The following is a 6,601-nucleotide window of genomic DNA, read 5'->3' as shown; positions in this document are numbered from 1 at the left end:
GGTCTAATGGTGGATAAACTTGTTATTGCATGCGACTCGAAGCCACTTGTTAGGATATTGAAGATATAAGGAAGACGTGCCGATTGTGAAGGAAATTACTATGCGTTCGGCTGGTTTCTCCAAATGTGATTTATTTTCAAGGGCCGATCTTTGAACTGGAAGGCTCATAATTTAGCGAAAATTTCTACTCCCACCGTCCCATAATATAAGAAGTTTTTGCAAGCTATATTAGGTTGCAAAAACGACATTATGGGACGGGGTAGTAGTTCTCTAGAAACTGGCAGCCATGTGTGGCTTGGGATCCCATGATCCTCTTATTATTTCTGTAAACCTTGTTATCATTCAATAAAGTGTGGTTACGGCTAAAAAAGAAGTTTGACTCAAAAAAAGAAAAGAAGAAGCACTCGCACTAAAAACTAACATAGATGTTGAAATAGAATTTTGCTAAAAAAAAGGTGTTGAAATAGAACGGAACGCCGCCGCCTCTTTTACTCATTTCCAGTGCGCGACATGGCCTCTCAGCAACCTCCGCCGCCGCCGCCGCCGAAGGAGAAGAAATCCCCGCCACCCGCTCCCACCACAATATGCGCCCTCGGCGACGACCTTCTGCGCGAGGTATTCCTCTGCCTCCCCTCCGTCCCAAGTCTCGTCCGCGCCTCCCTCACCTGCAGCCCCTTCCTCCGCGCCGTCCGCTCGTCGCCTGCATTCCGCCGCCGGTTCCGCGACCTCCACTCACCCCCGCTCCTCGGCGTCTTCGTTGAGATCCACGATGCCGCCATGCCCACCTTCGCGCCCACCCGCCGCCGCTCCGACGTGGACCACGCCGCCGCCATCCGCGGCGCCGATGTCTTCCTTACCCTGCTCCCCGAAGACGATAAGGACGCCGATCGCGAGTGATCCATGGAAGACTGCCGCGACGGATATGTCGTTCTCGTCAACTGGGAAATCAAGCAAATGGCTGTCTACGATCCCCTCACACGGGCCCTGGATCTCTTCTCCGCGCCACCGGACGAGATCTGCAGCGACATGCACGTTGAGTTCCACATGCTCGCCTCTGAAGAATGCCACGAGCAGTTCCGCATTGTCTCTGTCTGTCATGACGAGTGCGGGGCGCAAGCTGCCGTGTTCTCATCAGATACCAGAGAGTGGCAGGTTTTCCCGTTTTCAGAGGATGATCACTGCAATCATGATGGTACGATGGTGAATGGGTTTGTCTATTGGACATTTACAAGCGGAGCCAATATCCTTGTGCTGAATACGGCTACACTGCAATTCTCGCAAATCAATCCGCCGCTGCATATGGAAGGGAAAGGGGAATTTAAGCCTGGCGAAACCAAGGATGGGAGGCTCTGCTTGGTTTGCACGGTTAGATTCACGCTTGTTGTCTGGGTCTGGGGACCGGATGATGACGACGTTGATAGATGGATCCTGGATAAGACATTTCCGGTGCAGGATGCGATCACTCTGCATGATGATTGTGCTCTCAATGTTGTGGCGATTATCGGTGGTTTGGTGTATCTTTCTACTTCTTGTGTGACGCATTCGAATTCTTGCTTTTTCATGTCCTTCTGCCTTGAAACAGAGGAGCTGAATAAGCTCTGCCCTGTCACTCCCTGCTCTATTCGTTCCTATCCGTACATCATGGCGTTCCCTCCTTCATTGATATGCAATAAGGTGAACCCTCAACCTGAAGGAGCTTGACTAAGCGGAAGAACAAAAACTGGAACCAGATAATGTTACTTTCTCGCTATAGAGTAAACAAAGATGTTCCAGTGTTGGGAACTTTCAGTCATGTATCAATATCATTAATAGCTGACATGAATGTTTTTGTAACTGGAAAGTGGCTGAAGCTTACTTCTATGTTTTGGAAGAAGCATTCTCTGGAGATTAACAGTATTTCGTGAATGCAATGGGAATTCAGATGATTCTCAATTACTTAATAGCCAGATTTCAAGTTCTCTCGCATGGATATACATGAACAAATATCTTCAGTTAGCTCTCTGTCCTTTGTAGAAGATTTCTAATACTACTGTAAATGTTAAGCCACATGCTGTCCTAACTATGTATTCGTAACCTTTGCTATATCAATAAAGTTAGGCAAAGGTACAACTTGCAAGATCAGTTTATAACTGACATAAATGAAGATAGATTTAATTTTTGCAATATTTTTCTCAAGTATACATAGTTGGTAGTCATCTCGAAGTATGGTGTCGATCTAACTGCCGTTGTACGTGTAAGGTGTGGGGAAATATCTAGTACTCCCATCCTTGGGGTGCTCCCCATGCTCCAACTTTAATTAAATCAAATTTAAATGTTTCAAAAAATTCTGAAAAAAAATATGCATGTTTACAAGGAATGTGACTACAACTTCTAAAAATTTCAGGTCCAAACTCTAAATGCACATTGAGAAAGAAAAATGTGAAATCTAGCATGAATAGTATCATAAAAGACAAAAACAACATTTGACACTATTCATATCTGAATTTGTCTTTTTGTTTCTCAATGTACATTTCGAGTTTTGACCTGAAATTTTTAGAGGATGTAGTCACATTCCTTTTGAACATTCACAATCTTTTTCAGAATTTTTGAAACATTTAAAATTGATGTTTTAGACTTGGAGTATAGGGAGCACCTGATATTTCCCCCCTGTAAGGGCTAGTGAAATTTATTTCTGGTGAGCCCGGTAGGAAGCTTAGCTCTGTAACCTTTGTGTTGTTCGACTCATGCTTGATGTCTGGGTTTGGAGAGCCGCGATGACGATTTGTAGAGATGAATGCTGGACAAGACATTTCCACTATTGTGGGCCAAATAACGACGTGATTATTCAGTGTTCAGTGCTGGTAGTGGATCATTTTGCACTGAAGACTGACAATTATTAATGGATTTGTGCATTTGTCTACTTACCGTGAGAAGGATCGTAGTTTACCTTGCTATTCTTTTAACTTTATCCTTTGATTATCGAAAATGATAAATCATGAACGTTCGGGACTTGACCATGGCAAATCGAAAGTTTTCGATGGCAATTTTAGTGACGCGAGAATGGCAAGTTTAGTCGACACACACGGCGATTTTCTGGCAAAAATACACCACACACAGATTTGCCATGCTTGGCAACTAAACTTTCCATCGTCGTGTCACTAAAACTACCATCGAAAACATTTGATTTGCCATGGTCAAATCCTGAACGTTCAGGCGTTATCGGGGTCCTTGATTGTTACTGAACATCTTTTGGTTATGTAGATGCAATCCTTGTTAGATTTACTCATTTAAGTATAGAACAATAAATCAACACCCACTCTGCTATCGACGCGAGTGATGGCATGTTCTGAATTCAAAAATATTCGTGAAATCATAAAAATGTTCACGAATTAGAAAAATGTTTGCCATTCTGAAAAAAGTTCATAGTTTTGAAAACGTTCATGAATTCAAAAATATTCATGACTTTGAATGTCCATGAAACACAAAAGTGTTCATGAATTCAAAAATTATTCATGAATTTGAAAATTGTTTCCGTATTTCAAAAGGTGTTCATGTATTTCAAAAAATGTTCACGAAGTTGAAAAAATATGCATGACTAAAAAAGTCAGGAATTTGAAAAGACTTCACGAATACGAAAATGTTCGCGAGTTTGGAAAAAAGTTCACGGATTTGAAAAACAAAGAAATGAAAAATAAAAGAAAAGCGAAAAGAAGAAAGAAGAAAAGGCAAAGGAAAAAGGACCTAGAACCTTTCCAAAACCGGTGGAGAGAAAAAACGACAATGGGCCGGCCATATAGAGGACGAGGCGCGTGGGAGGGTACGCCGATAAAACGGAACGCTGCCGCCTCCTTTAGAGCATCTCTAGCAGACCCCTTATATCGGCAACCCTTATGACACATTTACAGTTCGCGGAAAACGTGTTTTGCAGCTCGCGCGGGCGGGGTCTGTTGGGCCGCAGCCCGCGCGAGCCCGCGAAACACATTTTCTGAATTTGACACATATCTCCCGTATTACAGAAAAAATGAATTCAAATAACATAAAATGTGAATATTAGGAATCCAAATTACAATAATTATTAAAATCATCAAATTAAACTAATAATTACAACAATTGCCCCAAATACAATACTGATACCGATCACACATAAATTAAATGAAATGAATGTAAAATTGGTTGGTGCCTTTGCCAACGGTGCTCAATGCCTTTGCCCATGCCTTTGCCGATGGTGCTTAATGAGATTCTCCTGAAGCTGATGGTGGGTGTTTACGTTTTCAATCTCTCGGTATGTTTGAAGGAATTTGTATGCGTTCAGGGTCTCTAGCTGGCTTCACATGGCTACCGACATTGTCATAGAAGAACTCCAAGTTCATGTCCCTCACATCTTCGATGATCATATTGTGAAGAATCACACAACGTGTCATGATGTTGTTCAGGGTTTGCTTGTCCCAAAAACGAGTAGGACCATGAATAATGAGAAATCCAGATTGCAAAACCCCCAAAGGCTCTTTCAATATCTTTTTGGGCGCCTCTTGTACCTTTGCAAATTCAATATGCTTCCTAGTTTGGGGCTTTTTGATGCTCTTGACAAATGTACATCAAGAAAGGTAAATATCATCTGCAAGATAGCACCCCTTTGTGTACTCATGCCCATTCACCGTGAAGTTGCAAGCATGAGCATCACCATTAGTAAGTCTAGCAAATAAATGAGACCGTTGCAATACATTGATATCATTGAGAGTACCCGACATACCAAAAAACAATGCCAAATCCATAAATCCTCGGATGCTACGGCCTCTAGCACAATTGTTGCATCACGAGACTTGCCACAATACTGTTTGTGCCATGTCTTCGGGCAGTTTTTCCAAGTCCAACGCATGCGATCAACACTTCCTAGCATGCCGGGCCAACCTCACTTCTCATTTGTTGTCATCAATTTTTTAGTGTTCCTTGTTGGGTGCACAAAGATATACAGGACCAAAGACGCGGATGATCACTTTGGTGAACCTACGCACTGACTCAGTTGTAGTATATCCGCCAATGTGAAGATACTCGTCGGCATAGTCAGCCGGAATGCCATATGCAGTCATCCGCATAGCTACCGGTATTTTTTGATATGCGCTAAACCCCAACAACCCCGCAACGTTTCTCCTTTGAGTAAAAGACAAGAATTGCCCTCGCAAGTTTCACAATTTTTACGAAGAGGGATCAGCGCATACGATACCTTCTCCGGAAGAGGTGCGGCGGATAGGTAGGATTGTCTGCGAAGTAGTCTTGCATCAACATCATATTCCCGAGATGGCAGTTGTGAGGGATGCAAAGACGGCCGACGGTTGATCCTCGCTGTCTCTTGTGGTTTTGATCCTCCACCTCCACGGCTAGGACCACCACCACCATCTGTTGTCGATGGCGCTCGAGCATGGACTCCACCAATTCATTTGACTAGGACGAATCCTCGAGCAAAAACTGCTCGCGTGGACTCAAATTCATGTACAAAATCGCAGCCGAGCTCGCATCAATGAAATTTCAACACATGCGATCGAGTTACAAGGGGTAGAAAAGGGGCTTATCGATGATGACTCGGCGGTTCGGCGAATCCGGGGCAGGCGGTGACTCGGCGGTGGTCGACCCGGGGCCGCGACAACCCGTGGGCGGCTCAGCGGATCCGGGGCGCTGGCGAGTGAAACCGGGTGTAGTGCTGCCTGGCGGCGCGATTCCGCTGGCAGAAATGGCCGGAACCGCAGGCAATGGGCGGGCGGTGATGGTGGCGGGTGGCTGCTGGAGCAGATGTGGGGAACGCACACGCTGGAATGTCCCTCCCCCCAACTGCTTTCGCGGGATATAGGGCACCGATGGGGAGGGGGGGAATCTGGGTTTTCGGGGGTCAGAGGGGGCAATTTACCGCGCCCCTCAATTTTTTAAGGGTCAAAGGTGTTTATGGTTTTTCTTCGGGTTACTTTTTTGGTGTAAAACCGTAAACTGACGATTATTTTGCGGGTCGGGGCTGTTAAGGCATATCTCTCTCTATGTAGTTTTGGTGATTGATGACAACACGTTTGCGGACTAATCGTGTGCTTTGAGCATTTCAGAGATTCAACCTTTAGCACGAGACGATTCCTTCCCCTCGGAGTTCTAATCAAAGACGGTGTAGCTCTTTCATCTCTGTTTTGGTGGACATCTTTCGTAGGAGTCACCGTACTATCGTCCGCTTTGGTAAGGCTAGGGTGGAATCAACACGTACACATCCTCTTTGCACCCCCCCTGAGCCTTCCCGCTTCGATGGAGCTTTCTTCTCCTTCCTTTGAGCTTGGTTTGGTCCCAGCGGTAGTACAGCTAAGGAACCACAGGCGGCAGTACTGCTCCGCAGCGGTAGTACCGCCTGGGGGTCCTCAGCCGTAGTATCGCTGCGGTACCGGGCTCCTACCGCTTCGACTCGAGGGGGTCGCCTCTCGTGTCGGATTGTGCGGCCGTAGAAGCGGTAGTACCGCCCTACCACCGCGGCAGTACCGCACGGGATTCAAGTCCTGCTCACCTTCTTGCCCTCCCAAACTGCACGACAGTACCGCAAGGGGGAGCGGTAGTACCGTTGCCCCCTGCGGTAGTACCGCCCTCTGCGGGGCTGTTT

The 6,601-nt window shown here is 45.7% G+C and overlaps 1 pseudogene; it reads left to right on the top strand.

Moving 5' to 3' along the window:
• The first annotated feature begins 510 nt into the window (after positions 1–510).
• On the top strand, positions 511–2,006 carry LOC119305927 (annotated as a pseudogene).
• Positions 2,007–6,601: the final 4,595 nt, after the last annotated feature.

Source organism: Triticum dicoccoides, chromosome 1B, assembly GCF_002162155.2.
Source record: "Triticum dicoccoides isolate Atlit2015 ecotype Zavitan chromosome 1B, WEW_v2.0, whole genome shotgun sequence".
Lineage (NCBI taxonomy): Eukaryota > Viridiplantae > Streptophyta > Magnoliopsida > Poales > Poaceae > Triticum > Triticum dicoccoides.
Note: the sequence above shows the minus strand (reverse complement) of the source record. Positions and strands in the feature narration are given on the sequence as shown.